A 17,207-nucleotide genomic window follows, 5' to 3' on the forward strand; every position below is an offset into this window, starting at 1 on the left:
AGTGGTTGGCATTAGGAAGGGTACCCAAATATAGATATTGTGCCAAAGCAGAGAGCAGAGCTTGGCACAGTCTTCTAGTTTGCTGTCCTGTCAATACGTCCAAGCCATACCAGCATGGACACCAGATACTAAATGATATGTATATATATATATGTATGTGCATATATATATATATATATACATATATATATATGTGCATATATATATGCATATATATATACATATATATATATGTGCATATATATATGCATATATATATACATATATATATATGTGCATATATATATGCATATATATATATGTATATATATGTGCATATATATATATGTATATATATGTGCATATATATATATGTATATATATGTGCATATATATATATGTATATATATATGTGCATATATATATATGTATATATATGTGTGCATATATATGTATTTATGTGTGTGTGTGTGTGTGTGTGTGTGCATATATATATATATATAATCATCATCATCATCATCATTTAACGTCCGCTTTCCATGCTAGCATGGGTTGGACGATTTGACTGAGGACTGGTGGACCAGGCTCCAATCTGATCTGGCAGAGTGTCTACAGCTGGATGCCCTTCCTAACGCCAACCACTCCGAGAGTGTAGCGGGTGCTTTTACATGCCACCGGCACGAGGGCCAGTCAGGCGGTACTGGCAACAGTTTGACACCAAAACAAGTAGAATATTTGGACCTGATGTGACATGTTTAAATGCTAAAGGATTAACCAGATTTCAAAAAACTCCAGTACAAATCATCTTTAGTAATCCAAGCCAACTTAATGTCAATCACTAAGCTGTATGTTGGGTGACAGCAGCTGACTTTGGGCTAGCTTTGAGCAACATCGCTAATGCAGGAATTCCTAGAAAGCTCTCAGATACTAACAAATATATGGACCGTCTGCGATGGAAGAATGTATTCATACGCATATATAAATACATAACATAAACTTACATATAGACACAAATACACCCATGCATACATAGTATGTATATATGTGTGCATGCACGCACACACAAAGATATACACAGGTAGCCTGTGACACTTGTGGAAATAGTTGAGCATACATATACACTCAGACCATTAATTATACAAAGCAAAATCTATGCACCTATCTGCATAGGTGCACACACATGCATACACCCGTGTACTGACTGACACTGGAAACATACATACATGTATACGTAGACACACACACAAACATATATATACATCATCATCATCATCACTACCATTTAGCATCCCCTGTCCATGCTGGCATGGGTTGAACAGTTTGACCAGGGCTGGCCAGCTGAAAGGCTGCACCAGACTCCAATCTGATTTAGCATGGTTTCTATGGCTGGATGCCCCTCCTGACGCCAACCACTCCAAGAGTGTAATGGGCGCTTTTACATGCCACTGGCACAGGTGCCATTTGCATGACACCAGTATCTGCCACAACTACGATTTTACTTGGCTTGATGGGTCTTCTCAGACATGGCATAATGTCAAAGGTCTTGATGAGGCCCAACACCTGAAAGGTGCTTTCAAGTGCCACCGGCATTGGCTACCTTGCCTCTGTGAGGCCCAACAAGGTCAACCCTAAAAATGTATGTACAATTTAACAGCTAACTCAGTTTCCAGGCTTTTTTTTTTCTAAACTTAACCTATTAAAAATATTGAAAGGAGCCAGTCTAAAATTTATCCTGAAGTAGCAACTGGAGGTCTAAAAACCCACAAAGTGCAAAGTCAGTTTAAGAGGGAATTTCAAGCAGATCTGCCGATGGTGGCTTACCATCCCTTGAATTAGAGATAAGTCTGGAGCAGACAGAAGTGTTCAGAATGGCCACAAGAAATGTTCCTGAAAACCATGGACATTGAAGAGCCCCACAAAGCAAAAAAGGGCAGGTATTAGAAATGTATTGGCAGAATTCAAGAAAATATGAGCAACAAGCCAAGTTGTTAGATAGGCATTTCAAAATCAAGCATCAATAGTATTCTGAAGTGCCGCCATTGGAAAAGGTTACATTCCAAGAATAGTCCGTGCTTTCCTTGAAGAAGATCCAAACTGAAGAATGAAATTTTGTGAGTGGTAGGTGGCGAAATGTGTAGAGAATGCACACTTTCTAACAAAGATTGGCGTGATGAGACTACATTGAAATGAAACGGCTTCATTAACCATTGCAGATGGTTAATCTGAGAATTTGTATATCATGGCGGAACATCATGTTAATTTACCAGGACTTAGAGTATGGTGAGGGGTGAAGTTTAACATCAAAAGGATTAATTGGACCATTCTTTTGTGACAGTACTGGCACTGGTCCCATTTCCTTGAACTTTCTCTAACAATCTATCATGCCAAACATTCAAGATGACTTTGAAAGCATAGTGTTTTATTTCCAGCCAGACAGAATTGCTCCCTTCCACTCACACACACACTACCATAGTATTACATAAATACATATGCATACATCTATTTTGTATGTATATGTGTGTGCATGTATGAGAGAGAGAGAGAGAGAGAGAGAGAGAGAGAGAGATAGAGTGAGTGACTGTATTTCCTCATAACATATAGAGAAAAGGCTACCTTTTAATGAGTGACTAATTCAGAGAAATATGACTTTCATTATTCACACATCATCACCCTTGTAATGCAACACTTTGTAATTTTGGTCCAAATTGAAGGTGTGAAATTATTGTCACTTTCTAACAGAACCTGGTCATTGTAAAGCAGTGTCTTTCAAATAGTTATAGCTGGTTGTTGAGATAGCTTAGAAAATATGTGAATGAAAATAAAGTTTATTTGGTAGCCAAAAGATTACTGAATCTTTTGATACACCATACGTCAAAATCGGCAACTCAGTTTTCAAATGCATAAGGAACATATGCACACACACACAAACTCTCTTTTATATATACAGATATATATATAGATATATATATATAATCATCATCATCGTTTAACGTCCGCTTTCCATGCTAGCATGGGTTGGACGATTTGACTGAGGACTGGTGAAACCGGATGGCAACACCAGGCTCCAGTCTAATTTGGCAGAGTTTCTACAGCTGGATGCCCTTCCTAACGCCAACCACTCAGAGAGTGTAGTGGGTGCTTTTACGTGTCACCCGCACGAAAACGGCCACGCTCGAAATGGTGTCTTTTATGTGCCACCCGCACAAGCCAGTCCAGGGGCACTGGCAACGATCTCGCTCGAAAATCCTATGGGAGCTAGTCAGGCGGTACTGGCAACGGCCACGCTCAAAATGGTGCATCTCATGTGCCAGCCGCACAAGAACCAGTCCAGGGGCACTGGCAACGATCTTACTTGGCTTGCCGGGTCTTCTCACGCACAGCACATTTCCAAAGGTCTCGGTCAGTAGGCATCGCCTCGGTGAGGCCCAATGTACGAAGGTCTTGCCTCACCACCTCAGCCCAGGTCTTCCTGGGCCTACCTCTTCCACGGGTTCCCTCAACTGTTAGGGTGCGGCACTTTTTCACGCAGCTATCCTCATCTATTCTCACCACATGTCCATACCAGCGCAATCGTCTCTCTTGCACACCACAACTGATGCTTCTAATGTTCAGCTTTTCTCTCAAGATACTTACACTCTGACGGGTATTCACATTGACATTACACATCCAACGGAGCATACTGGCTTCATTCCTTGCGAGCTTACGTATGTCCTCAGCAGTTACAGACCATGTTTCACTGCCATGTAGCATGGCTGTTCGTACACATGCGTCATACAGTCTGCCTTTTACTCTGAGTGAGAGTCCCTTTGTCGCCAGCAGGGGTAAGAGCTCTCTAAACTTTGCCCAGGCTATTCTGATTCTAGCAGCTACACTTTCAGCGCACCCACCCCCACTACTAACTTGGTCGCCCAGATAGCGGAAGCTATCGACTACCTCTAGTTTTTCACCCTGGAATGAGATAGAAGTTGTTTCCTGTTTGTTTACAGTCTTTATTGCAACTGAACATCTGCCACAAACAAAAACTATGTATATATATATATATATATATATATATATATTTAAAATACAAGTAAGATTCAGTTGAATTAGGTACTTAAATTGAGGCACCTCATTAGGTCGGAATAATATATGTACACAGCAATATTAAGTAAATATCAAACTTGGACAATTAGACCCAGCTAAGTGAAGAAATCTGCTCTTAGCTATTCAGACATGTACTTGATATTAAATATAGTGTCCATAATATTTATGAAGGGCACATTCTGCAACAGGTGTATATAAATGAGGAACAAAGAAGTACAGGTGTCAATCTAATTTGTGATTTCAAAAGAATTATATTTCATTTTGTTTTGAAATAATTAGGATTGAGAACCAACTTGTAGAGTTTTTATTGGATATATGTACCAACTTGGAATAAAGCAACATCTAAACTTCTATTTTTTTCCTTTCTGTATACTTATATATATATATATATATATATATATATATATATATATATATATCATCATCATCATCATCATCATCATCATCATAATCATTTCTCTCCTATGACATCATGATTTTCTCTCACACACTGTCTTGCAACACGAAACATTTCAAGTCTTTGGTCCATATAGATATGGAAATGTGTCCACATGGATGATGGTTCATTTGCATTTAATGAGGCTGCAAGGAGAGAGACTTGGAGATGCCACAATGAAATGAGAGAATGAATAGCAGAAAGAGAGTCTGCTGAATGTGAACCCAACAGAGGGACCAGCTATCCGAATTGACAGTACCTTGGTAGATAAAGTAATTAAGAGCATGAAGACAAGGAAAGCCCCCCAGCCCATCAGGAATCACTGCAAAGATGCTTAAAATATCTGGCAGAGTAGGCTATAGTCTAATCACACATATAGTGAATCAGGTGATACATGAAGGAGTCATACCCAATGACTGGTGTAGTAGCACCATAGTCAACTGCTACAAAGGTAAAGGTGACGCTTTAGATATGAATAATTACAGAGGTATGAAGTTGTTGGATCAGGTAATGAAAGTCACGGAGAGGGTCCTAGCCCAACTAATTTGGGAGAGAGTCAGTCTAAAAGAGATGCTGTTTGGGTTTGTGCCAGGGAAAAGCACCACTGATGCTATATTTCTGGTAAGACAGCCGCAGGAGAAATACCTAACCAAAGATAAACCAAAGTCTTAATAAGTAGGAAGGCAGACAAATCACAAATCCCTTCAGGTAAATGGCCCTGCTCAATCTGTAGAAAAGGTGTAGGTACAATTTCCATAAGATGTACCTGATGTAAGCTATGGACACATAAGAGGTGTAGCAATATCAAAGGAAGGCTAACCGGGAAGATAGTTTTTGTGTGGCAAATGGTCAGGGGCAATAAACACTGAAATTGTGCAGAAAACAATTTCCGTCACATTCCAGGAGGAAATACTGCAAGTATTTGATCGCTTCTATTACCTAGATGACATAAGAAGCATCAGCTGTGGCATGCAAGAGAGACAACTGCACTGGTATGGTCATGTGTTGCGTATGGATGAGGACAGCCATGTGAAAAAGTGTCACACCTTAGCAGTAGAGGGAAACTGTGGAAGAGGTAGACCCAGGAAAACCTGGGACGAGGTGGTAAAGCACGACCTTTGAATGTTGGGCCTCACAGAAGTGATGACAAGTAGCTGAGACCATTGGAGATAAACTGTGCTTGAGAAGACCCGGCAAGCCAAGTGAGACCGTAACTGGGGCCTATGCCAGTGCAGCATAACCACCCCATTTAAAAGTACCCTTCAATTATTGGGGTATAAACTGCACTTGCGAAAACCTGTTGACGCAAGTGAAGTTGTTGTGGCTGATGACAGTACCACCTGAGTGGCATGTAAAAAGCACCCACTACACTGTCGGCATTAGGAAGGGCATCCAGCTGTAGAAACTTTGCCAGATTGGATTGGAGCCTGGTGCAGCCTTCTGGGTTGCCAGCCCTCGATCAAACAGTCCAACCCATGCCAGCATGGAAAGTGGGCATTAAACGATGATGATGATGAGACTCCTCACAATCTCTGTCTACCAAATCCACTCACAAGGCTTTGGTTGGCCTGAGACTATATAGAAGACAGTTGTCCAAGACTGTATGTGGTTGGGGACTGAAATCATGTGGTTGAGAAACAAATTTGTTACCCAACATCTGCACATATATGTCTATAAACATGTATGTAGATGTGTGAAGGCACATGATTTAATGACTAGGGTAATTGGCTCAGAATCACAAGCTCGGGAGTTCAATTCCCAGAAGTGAATTGTGTCCTTGAGCAAGACACTTTATTACATGTTGCTCCAGTTCACCCAGCCAGTAAAAATGAGTTGAATTTGTAATTCTAAGGGCTGACCTTATCACACTGTGTGTCACGCTGAATTTCTCTGAGAACTATGTTATGGGTACGTGTACCAGTAGAGTGCTCAGCCACTTGCACATTAATTTCACAAGCAAAGCTATTCCATTGGTAGGATCAACTGGAACCCTTGCCTTCGTAACCAATGCAGTGTGTGTGACATTTGTAATCCCTGAATATTGTAAACTACAGATTATCGGCCATTTCTCCTGTCAACAAATCACGTGCAAGCTGTGAGCTTTCAAAGATGTGTGAAAAAAAAAGACCCTATACTCAAAAAACAGGTTAACAGGAAGGGCATCAGACTGAAACAACGCCTCAAAAATATATTTGTTTCACCCAAGCCAGCATGGACATTAAAAAATGAACAAATGTATAACACACACACACACAGCTGCTCATATATGTATACTGTTCACCTTTTTTTACATCCGTTTTCCCATTCTAGCCTAGAACAAACAAATTTGTGGTGATGGTACTGTGTTACAACCAAATGCCCCTTATAACCCCATCCCTGTTTTTCATGTGAGTGATCCCTAACTCTACATAGGTGCAGAGGCATGAAGCAACTGGACAAGTTATTGACAGAAGTGCCAACAAAACCAAGACTTTCAAAAAAATGTAAGCACACATAGCACACAGATACATACATGAACATATACAGACATTTATGCAGATGTATGCATATATATGTAAGACACACAAACACATGCATTATAATCATCGTCATTTAACGTCTGCTTTCTATCTTGGCCACTTTGACAGGAATCAACAAGATAGAGGACTGTGCCGGGTTCAAATAATAAGTGATTAGGGTACCCAGCTTATGATCATAAGGTCATAAATTCGATTCCCAGTGGTGCACTGTGTCCTTGAGCAAGACACTTTATTTCACATTGCTCCAGTCCAACCAGCCAGCAAAAATGAGTCGTACCTGTATTTCAAAGGACCAGTCTCATCACACTCTGTGACATGTTGAATCTTCCTGAGAACTAAGTTAAGGGTACACGTGTCCATGAAGTGACCATCCACTTGCACATTAATTTTGCAAGCAAGCTGTTCGGTTGATTCGATCAACTGGAACCCTCATCATCATCATCATAACCACAGAAGACAAATTATCTAGTTACATACACACACAAATATATCATCACCATTGTTTCTAGTGTTCACTTTTCCCTGTTTGCATTGATCAGATGGAATTCATTGAAGCTGATGTTCTACAGCCAGATGCCTTTCCTGCCACCAACCTTCACCTGTTTCCAAGAAAGGTGAGACGTCTTTTCAAAAAAGATTGAAAATAATGGACACCATTTGTGTGACATATTTTTCTGTGAGACTGACACAAGTGAAGTTGCCAAGTAACTTACAAGACAAAGAAAAAAAGGAAGAAGCTTCCTCAGCTGTGTGGGGTTGTAGTAGAGGTGTGGGAGGGGGCTAGCTTAGTGTCAGAGCATATGTTCTCAAGGTACAAGAAAGAATAGGGGATTGACAGATGGTTGGAGATGAGTGTAGAGGTGAACGCAGTGAATGGTGTATGAGGAGGAGAGGTATGGTCGATGGTAAATATCTGGCTGGAGGGATAGTAAAAGAAATAGCTGAGGAAGGAGGATGCAATAGGTGGCAGCACAGGAAGGTGATGTGCACAGTGGGGAGGGGGGAGAGAGAGATGCAGAGCTACAGAAATGGAGGTCAGAGGTAGATTGTGATGGGCAACAAAGGTGGGATGAGGCCATTAATGGCAGATATATACATGTTTAACACTCTGATATCTGCTATCACTCCCAGCAAATGATAGCAAACGAGAGGGGTTGTTACTGCAATCCTAAGATGTAGCTCAACGGAGAGCCAGAGATTACTCGAAGCACAGAAAATGAAGCAAGCAGGGATGTAATTACAACTTCCCTCAGTGCCACAAATCATCAGGGACAAGTGCCTGCAAGAAGAGAGAGAAGAAGAAGGGGTTGAAAAGGGAGAAGGGGGGTTTCTGGCTAATCAGAAGGAGAGAAGAGGTTGCATAGCAAATGACATCAAGGGGAAATGGCAATGGTGAATGAGTGAATGCCAACATATATAAACACACACACATATAGGTATGTGGTGGCATTGGGGAATAATCATAAGGTTATACCTGATAATTTCGTTTCTCAAGGCCATTCATCATTCGAAATGTTCGTAAATTGAAACTATTCTTCCCAAAGAAAACTGAAGGTAAGATATGGCGAAATCGAGCAGGGATGTGCACTGAACGAAAGCAAGATTACAACTGACGCTCTGCCGCTTTGATACTCCGAGTTTGTGGCCAACCACTCTTGCCGGCTTGCGTGTTTGTTACTTGAGGCCCTGTTCGTCACCGGAGATGTTTTGTTGGAAAAACTGTTCATAAACCGATTTGTTCGTGATGAGAGGGATTCGTAAGCCGAGGTTTCATTGTATATTAACATAAAGAAGTGAAGAAACCGAGATGTCTTCACTAATCGATGTAGTATGCCCTTCAGATAGAAAATAACCGATGGTTCAGTGAGAGTTTGGAAGAAATCCCTAGTGAATCCTTTACAGAGTGATTCCAAGAGCTAACAAAGAGCACAAAATCAAAATAAAATGTTATCGTAAACACAAGAATACACACACAGTAAATAATACTAAAAATATGAGAATAAAGAGAAAACCTGTTCTAATACCATATCAGTAATCATTGTAACTGGAAAAAAAAAGCAAAAATGATCTAGACGAGATTTGAACTAAAAAAAAAAAAAAGCAATCAGTACCATAAATAATTATTTCTAGTCGGGGGCAACTTTCTAACCGGTCTCAAATCATTACCACACTTTCCGAGAAACACTATGGAATTATCAAAACCAGAAAATGAAATTGTATGACGTTCATGTATTTCCCGTGGGCAACTATCAACGTTGAAATAAATGTGGTAACTGGGAAAGGGAACTGAAATTGGGGTTACAGATTTGGGGGGGTGGGGACACAAAGCCAAGTTTTATAGTTGGGATATATATATTCTGTTCAACCGATCTCAGTTTGTTGCTGAACACAGAGGATAAAGTGTAGCCCGACGGTATTTGAACTCGGGACGAAAATAGACGGGACTAAATATTGCGAGATATTTAATCCGGCATTCTACCGTTTATGCGTGAAGTAAAGGCAGTATGAATCACTGCCTTTACTTCACGAGATAATAATGAGTTTGAGGATACACAGACACACATGCATGCATGTGTGTCTGTGCTAAGGGTACATTTTGCATTCTGGGTTAACTTCTCGAGTCGTTAGAATAACAATGCGAACAGCAATAGAATAATTAGTCTTCGAGACTCATCAGTATATTTTAGTCAGATCGTTTGACTGATACACATATATTTCAGCTTAGCCTCTTTATCTATGTCACGAGAGAATGTTATGTGGGTGAATGACGTCGTGTACCAATAACGAAGGATTGCCAAATTAAATCTAACCCAACTTCAAAAAAAAGTTACAACCCTAGATACGCTACACACGAAGGAAAAAAGAGACAGTCATGTCTGGAACGCCGGTCTAATGTTTATATTTTAGATTCTTCAGCGAGTAGCACTTGGTCGTTCGTTCCGCCCATCAGTTTCCCAAAAGTCTGCTTGGTCAAGGTTGCCATGTGCCTAAACAACCAGGGTCGATCGACCACCACCCGGACTTCCGTTTTCATCTTCGTGTCTCTCCGCCAGACTGTGATTAACATAAAAGAAGAAGAGACGTGTGTGCGCGCGCGCAATGAGGGAGGAGAAAGTTCGTCAACTCAACCCAATGACCTGGTTAGGGAAAGAGAAAGAGAGAGAGGGGGAGGGAGGGGGGAATAAAGACAGGATTGTGTAGAGTGAGGGATGGAATGAGCAGTTGGAAGATTCGGTTAGGGTAGGAAGAGACAGCGTGAGTGTGGGGGAAATGTCTGGCAGAGTCTGAAATGAAAAGGAAAGAAACGGGAGAGGAAGCAAGATTGGTGAATAAAAAGTAAACAAGGTGTTTGAAGAAAAGAGACGGGAAAGGCTGAACTAGATGTCGAAAACAAACAAAAAGCGAACTATCAACATTTTCTCTCCTAAAATTAGCTGTTCCTCATGATCAATAGCAGAAAATTGTCATACAATGAGCGAGTCTCCCACATAGTCGGACAACTTGCTACAAGGTTCTCCCACAAATCACATCCTACCATCTTATAAAGGACGCACCGGATAATGTCATAGGTTCCCCAGGAAAAGACAAGATGATCACAAGTGGAGTACTCGATCAAGGAACACTTGACCGTCTACTCGATCAGAGAACACTTGGGGTTAAACAACAACCAATAAGATCGCCACAGCTATTAATGCCATTGTCTGTCAAATGCAGTTTTAGCTGAACAAAAAGGCTGAAACCCTGTCAGAGACACATATATACCCATATCTCTTTGAACACACAAATACATATCCATTCACACTTCATCCAATATGTATGATTGCTCTAAGTATGTCAATCGATTCTTCAAGTGTCTTCAAATATCGAACATCCCAAAGCTTGACGTAGGACAGACAAGCTTACACAAACTTACAACTAACGGAATATATTTCTTTCTCTCTCACACACACAAATACAGATCTATAGATAATTACACGCATGTGAAATATATATTTAAAAAAAAAAAAGTAACAGTGGCAAAATGATTTATCGAATTTTCTAGACAGGATAAAGATGATTCATATAGTTTTTAAAAGGAGTAGGAAAACATACCTCAAAGATGAGTACTTAACGGGATGGATCCATTGCTTTAGGTGGTGGTGGTGGTGTGTGTGATCAATAATTTGAAAATAATATGCTATGTTATGCTTTCGCATTTCCTCTTTATAGTCATTATGTAATAATCTTTATTGTGATTGAAAACTTGTCCCGAAAATCCGATAAATCTTTTTCTGCTTTTTTTTTTTTAATAAGCAACAAAGCTGCGATTTATGTTATTGTCTTGAGCAAGATGCATTAATCCATTTAATCGGGTATTTCTCGACAACCAGAACATATAATTGTTGTTGTGGTAAGAAACAGAAAAATAATACTATGATTCACTCAGTGATCACAACACGTGCCCGTCTGTCTCAGAGACTTATAATAAAAACCACCTCCAAAACAGTGAAAGAACACAAACAGAAGACATAGAGAAAAAAGCGGATCCTAGTGGTAATCAATCTTGTATCGATACCAACTCAATCACTACTGATGCAAAAACACCGTCATTAATCATCGTTTTTGTTACGATAGCCAGTTATAATCAATAGTAAAAACTATAAAATAAATTAAACTGAAATTATTTTGTTTGAGTTTGGTTTTTGCTTTTTTTTTAGAGCTAAAATGTAACATTTTGCAGGTATTTACCTGTGAAATATTGAAAAATATTTAACGTTAACAGAAACAATTTTATTCAAAATATTAAACGTCCGATATTTAAATAATTTGTACGTAAAAGCTTCAGGCTCTTTTTGTAGGACCAACTGGATGATTAGTTCTCTACTAATAATGTCTTTTATATTGAACCGTTTACGTCTTAGTTAAAATCGAGAAGGGAAGATCAGATATAAATATTTCTTACAAGATTATAATTTTTAATAGAGAAAAAATGTAGTTGATTGAACACGGACTAATTTTGGCGACTTTGGAAGAACGAAAGGCAGAGTCAACTCTAGAGGAAATTGTGCTCAAAACAAAACTAAAATATTGGTCAGATACTTCACCATTCCAGACCATGTGGGTGATAAGTTCGAATCTATTAAAATATACTAATAAACATGGTTCAATAAAATTAAATAAATACTCTGAAGTTTCTCCTCAGAAGAATCCTGGTTAAAATGTTAAATCTTTCTTCCTCTACCGTTTGAACGTTTTAGATTCCTCGGAGCAAACCTAAAAACATACTATATAAGTCTACACCATTGAGACAAGGCAACATATGCACTAAATTTGATTTAATCCGAATAGGGGGGGGGGGAATCATCGAATGTCAATGTGTGTTAATTTGTACCAAGTAAAAACTGATTCTCAATTAGCAGAACATTTCAAATTTGAAACGACAGAGAAAAGGAATTGTTTACATCTACTAAATACAATAATATTAATTTCTTACACCTATAGGAAACCTGGCGAAGTACCGGACACATGTTCATACATTTCATTACAGTCAGAGCAACATTACTGACCCAATTGAGACACAACAGGGTCTCAACTGGGTCACGATGAGGCCCAATGGTCACGATTCATGGTATCCACCCACCCTCGATACTACTTATATTAAAACATCGTCTCAATCTTTCCAACAGACGGACAATTATTTCATTACGAAACATTAGCAATGTTGAAAGAAATAAAATGATTTCCGATTGAGAATGGAAACTGTTTAGAAAAACTTGACACAATATTGAAGTAGTGCTATTATTACATAAACACTTCGCCGTCCCTATGGAAGTATTAAATAATTTGACAAGAATAAGAAAAATACTTTTCCTCCACATCACTCTAACGAAAACAAAGCAGAGTGAAGTACGATGTTACCACGTTTATGGAACAAGAAAGAGACAGGGCAGTTGTCAACAGAAGGGAAATAAATGGCAGGCTGACAAGAAGATTTGTCTTGGGAACAAAAGACAACAAACAATTGTTGTATAACACTGAGATATGGTGATTCCTTAACTGTGTGTAAACACAATGAGAGACCAGGCCAGCCTTAATCCAGCAGACCTATGATCAACAACACAGTACACCTAGGACTACAATATCCAATGTGTATTTCTTTTATAATAAAATTTGAAGATAATTTCAGCTGCTATTTCTAGCAAATCGAGACACCATTTAGAGTTTTCATGTCGGTTTGATATGTTTTAAAGGAAGAAAGAGCTAACAAATATTTTTATTATTGAAAACTGAAAAATTATAAACATCATTGCATGGTTTCGTGTTGTGGATCCAGGAAAAGTAATGAAATACGAGGAGTTTATTACTGTAAGCTATGTGAGAGTTATATTGTTTTATATATATTTTTTCTGAATGTATCTGGACGTCATCTGTGACTCCATTTAACACCACAATCACCTGGCCCTAGCGGACTCCACTGTTGCATGCTTTCGGGTTCGGTTTCCGGAGACTCATCAAAAGGTCATGGCATTGACCTTATTTCTCTGAAGTCATAACTATTTTATTGTTTTTTTTTAGGTGACCCGACTGTCCATTAGTTCACACTTCTGTCAATTTAAATCCACTGATGATCTTTACGAAAATAATTCACTGATTTGTACCAATCGACCACTACTTTGTCACCATAACAAAGAACTACAAACCAACAAAGGTAGCCATACGAGTTCATTCGACTTGCTAGAAATACCAGCTAAATCTCCGGGCTTTCTTAAAATAAAAAGGATACGTTGGATAATATAACTCTAGGATGACTTATAGGATAAAGAAAATACAGAATTATCATGATTGGAACACCTTTCGTCAGAAATCTGCTCGAGCAAGGCCAAAACATCAAATCAAAGAATTGATGCGAAGAGAATCAGCGTGATTGCTCGATATGTTAAAAACAGCAGCAAAAGCTCCCTCAAATTACAGACGATCGTCTTAAAATATGAAGGAAACGTGAGATCGTTGATCGGGGTAAAGTAATATGAAGAGGGGCTATTTTTTTTTTTCAATGTACCAGAAATTCATCTGAATACTATTACGAACGGTCTCAAGAAGCACTGGCCATTGATTTGTCAACAAAAGAAGTCTGCTGGACTACTAGCCACTGTCCTTGATAGAGTTTGACTGAATAAAACTGGATGTTTTCCACCTTTAATCAACTCTATCAGGAATGACCTGGGGGCTAAACAAAAACAGGCTTGATCCTTAAAGGAGATCCGTCGCTATTTACAATGAAGAAATGAAAGGATAACTATATAAAGTAAACAGTTCACATGAGGGATGTTCACAAAGAAATATGTTCAGTCTAGGATTGTGTGTGTGTGTGTGTTTGTGGGTGGTGTGTGTGGTCCTGGCCTTCCACGGTGCAAATGAGAAGGCTAGACTAATCGCTGCAATCAAGCAAGCCCTAGTACCAAAAGCGAGTGTTATCGAATAAGATACATTAGTAAAGTACTAATGGCAATATGTACCAATGTGTATGTGCGCACATGCATTCTGATAATAAAGGAATTAAAGTATAAACGAACAAATGAACGAGACTAGTGCATGGTGCGGCAGAAATACCTCCCGTTCTTATTTCGGTCAATATTAAGATTAATGAAGTTAAGCAAGTATTAACAGTGTTTTCATGGAGCTAATATGTTTTACCGTTTAACTTTTGCTCATTCGTTTGTTTTTCCCCAGTTCCCATCATGGTTTGGAGCGGTGCACGCCGTGCGTTTGCTGTTGAAGCGTTTGTCATTCGGTAAAATCTGGGAGGTTTTTTGTGTCTCACACTACATTTACTTTGAGACTAAAGGACCCGTTTTTAATTTATTTGTAGTATGTGTTTGAGAATAAAGGAAAAATAGGTGATCTTTCGGTTTCTAGGTATTGTACCGAAAGATCACCGAAAAATAATATAAACCATGCGAATATGATGCTTTTTAAAAAAATATTTTGTGGATGGGAAGTGACTGATCTCTTTAGATAAAACCCATACACCACATGTATGCAATCAGCGATATACGAAGTAATATCAACACTGTGTGTGTGTGCATTTAAGAATAAAAGAATGAGAGAAACGATTGCAAATTCTGCAAAGATACTAAGACACCTTTTGCTTGAGATGTGTTTACAATGAAAGAGTGCAGCAACGTGTGTATCGTGTTTAAGTAATGAATTTGGCAAATATATGTGAATGTTTGGAAGAGCCTGAATATATATATATTGTAGAGAAATGCCAGATTAAACAAGTTCAGAAAATACGAATTAAAACGGTAAATCATTGATGGAAAGTGAGCAGCACTTATTTATAGTTGTGATTATAATGAGAAAATAGCGCGTACATGTGTGTGTGTGTGTTGCTAGACAATGAGGAAGAGTGAGTGCATCTAATCTCAACATATCCGTTAAAAGCAGTACAAAATGTGTAGTATGGTTTAGAAAATAATTGTGTAGTATTGTTGGTCTAACGTGCTGTTGTTGATCGTCGTTAACTCACTGCTGACTTCTCTCTCCATAACAGCTAACCTTTTACTCTCCATATCACCATTTCTCTCTCTCTCTCTTTCATTTTCACGCTACTTCCTCCACTCGTTTCATTCTGATCTATACTTGAAACTCATCTTTCTTTGTCTCTATCATCGTTCATTTAATCACTAGGGTCTCGACTTTTCTTTCTATTTCTCTCTTGTCTGTCTGTCTCTCTCTCTATATATATATATATATATCAAACACTTTTTCTCCTTATCTGTATTCCTATATACAATCTCCCTCCCTCAATATGCTTCTCTCCTTCGGCAATGTCTATTCATAACTCCTACCTTCTACTTTACTTGCTCTTCCTCTACATCTCCCATTTCTGTCTATCTCTTCGATGCCCCAAAACCCTCTGCCTCTTCTTACACCGATCATTCTCTTATCTCTACCCCCCCCCCCCACCTCGTCCTTTTATAAACCTCACCTTTCTCCTTCTCTTCATCTCTTTCTTTCTCCATCTTTTACTCTCTCATCCTCCCTCACTTCCCATGTCCTGTTCTTGTCCAGCTGCTGGTCTTTTACTCCTCCATCTCCATCTCTTTCCCCTCTTCTTTTCTCCTTCTCTCGAATTTTCTTTTATTTTATCATTCTCTTCCTGTCCATCTGTCTGTCTCTCTATCTCTCAGAATCTACTTTATTCTGTCAAACTAGTCCAGACAGCCGTCAGTAGCGGCGGAAATATATCAAATCACAAAATATTCGAAAATTCACGTGGGGTTTAATTTCAGTTAGATTATTAAGTTGGTATACAGACAAAAATAAGGGGAAAAAAAAACTGTTTCATTTCTTTTGTTAAGTAAAGTCATTTAAAGCTAGATTTGTGTGTTGATTGTATGGTTGTCGATTGTTTTACTAAATATAATTACATTGAAATAAAAATAGATAAATGACAATGAAGATGAAACAATTTTCATCCTTAATAAACAAACATAAAGAAATACCGAATTAAGCGAAGCAATTACTCCTATATACACCGAGCACCAGCTTAATTATATACATTTACGAAATATTTTCATATAAAGCAATTAAGTGTATTTCTAGCAATACTTGTACAAAACTACTGTGTTTCTATCAAGTCACATCTGAAGCTTTATATTTCAGTCACACAATAATATTGTCCCTCAGTTGATTGTGCTTCAAGTCATGCTGGAGTATCGCCACATATACATAACACATAAAAACACAGTCTCAATATAACCCACTACACATCAATCACTGTAGTATTATAGTATATATATATATACACAAATATCGAGATAGATAGAAGAGGGGGGGGGGAGAAATTGTGATAGACAAGATAGACATTTGATCAACATGGATAGTAATTATTAGAATGATAATGAGGATAGAGGAGGTAATAAAATGGAAATCTGGGAGAATTGTTTTCTTTTCAAACTTACCTACGTTTCCAAGTTAAGAAATTAAACCAAATTAGGCGCGGGTATATTTTCTACAACACTTTAAAGTACAATCTCTCAACATCTTGCACCGTATGTGTGTGTGTGTGTGTCTGTGTGTGTGAATGGCTTTATGTGTTTTTTTTTTACTTTTTTGACTTTTCTCAACCTTCCAAACCGGAGAGCTAAAGCAACGAGCGATCTGATTGGTTAAATCACTTCCCCTTTCCGATTTTCAATAATAAA

General features: G+C 38.6%; 1 protein-coding gene across 8 annotated transcripts in view; it reads right to left on the minus strand.

The window, feature by feature from the left end:
• Positions 1-17,098, minus strand: part of LOC106872482 (ATP-dependent chromatin remodeler CHD9) — a 128,408-nt gene extending 111,310 nt beyond the window's left edge. For 6 of the 8 annotated variants that reach the window (XM_089364629.1, XM_089364625.1, XM_089364632.1 and 3 more), the window contains exon 1: positions 16,965-17,098. The gene's annotated coding sequence lies outside the window, so the exon portion shown is untranslated. The remainder of the gene's footprint in view (positions 1-16,964) is intronic. The other 2 variants (XM_089364630.1, XM_089364627.1) reach the window with 1 other exon arrangement.
• Between the last annotated feature and the right edge of the window lie 109 nt (positions 17,099-17,207).

This window comes from Octopus bimaculoides, chromosome 16 (genome assembly GCF_046866305.1).
Source record: "Octopus bimaculoides isolate indiv1 chromosome 16, ASM4686630v1, whole genome shotgun sequence".
NCBI classification, from domain to species: Eukaryota; Metazoa; Mollusca; class Cephalopoda; order Octopoda; family Octopodidae; genus Octopus; species Octopus bimaculoides.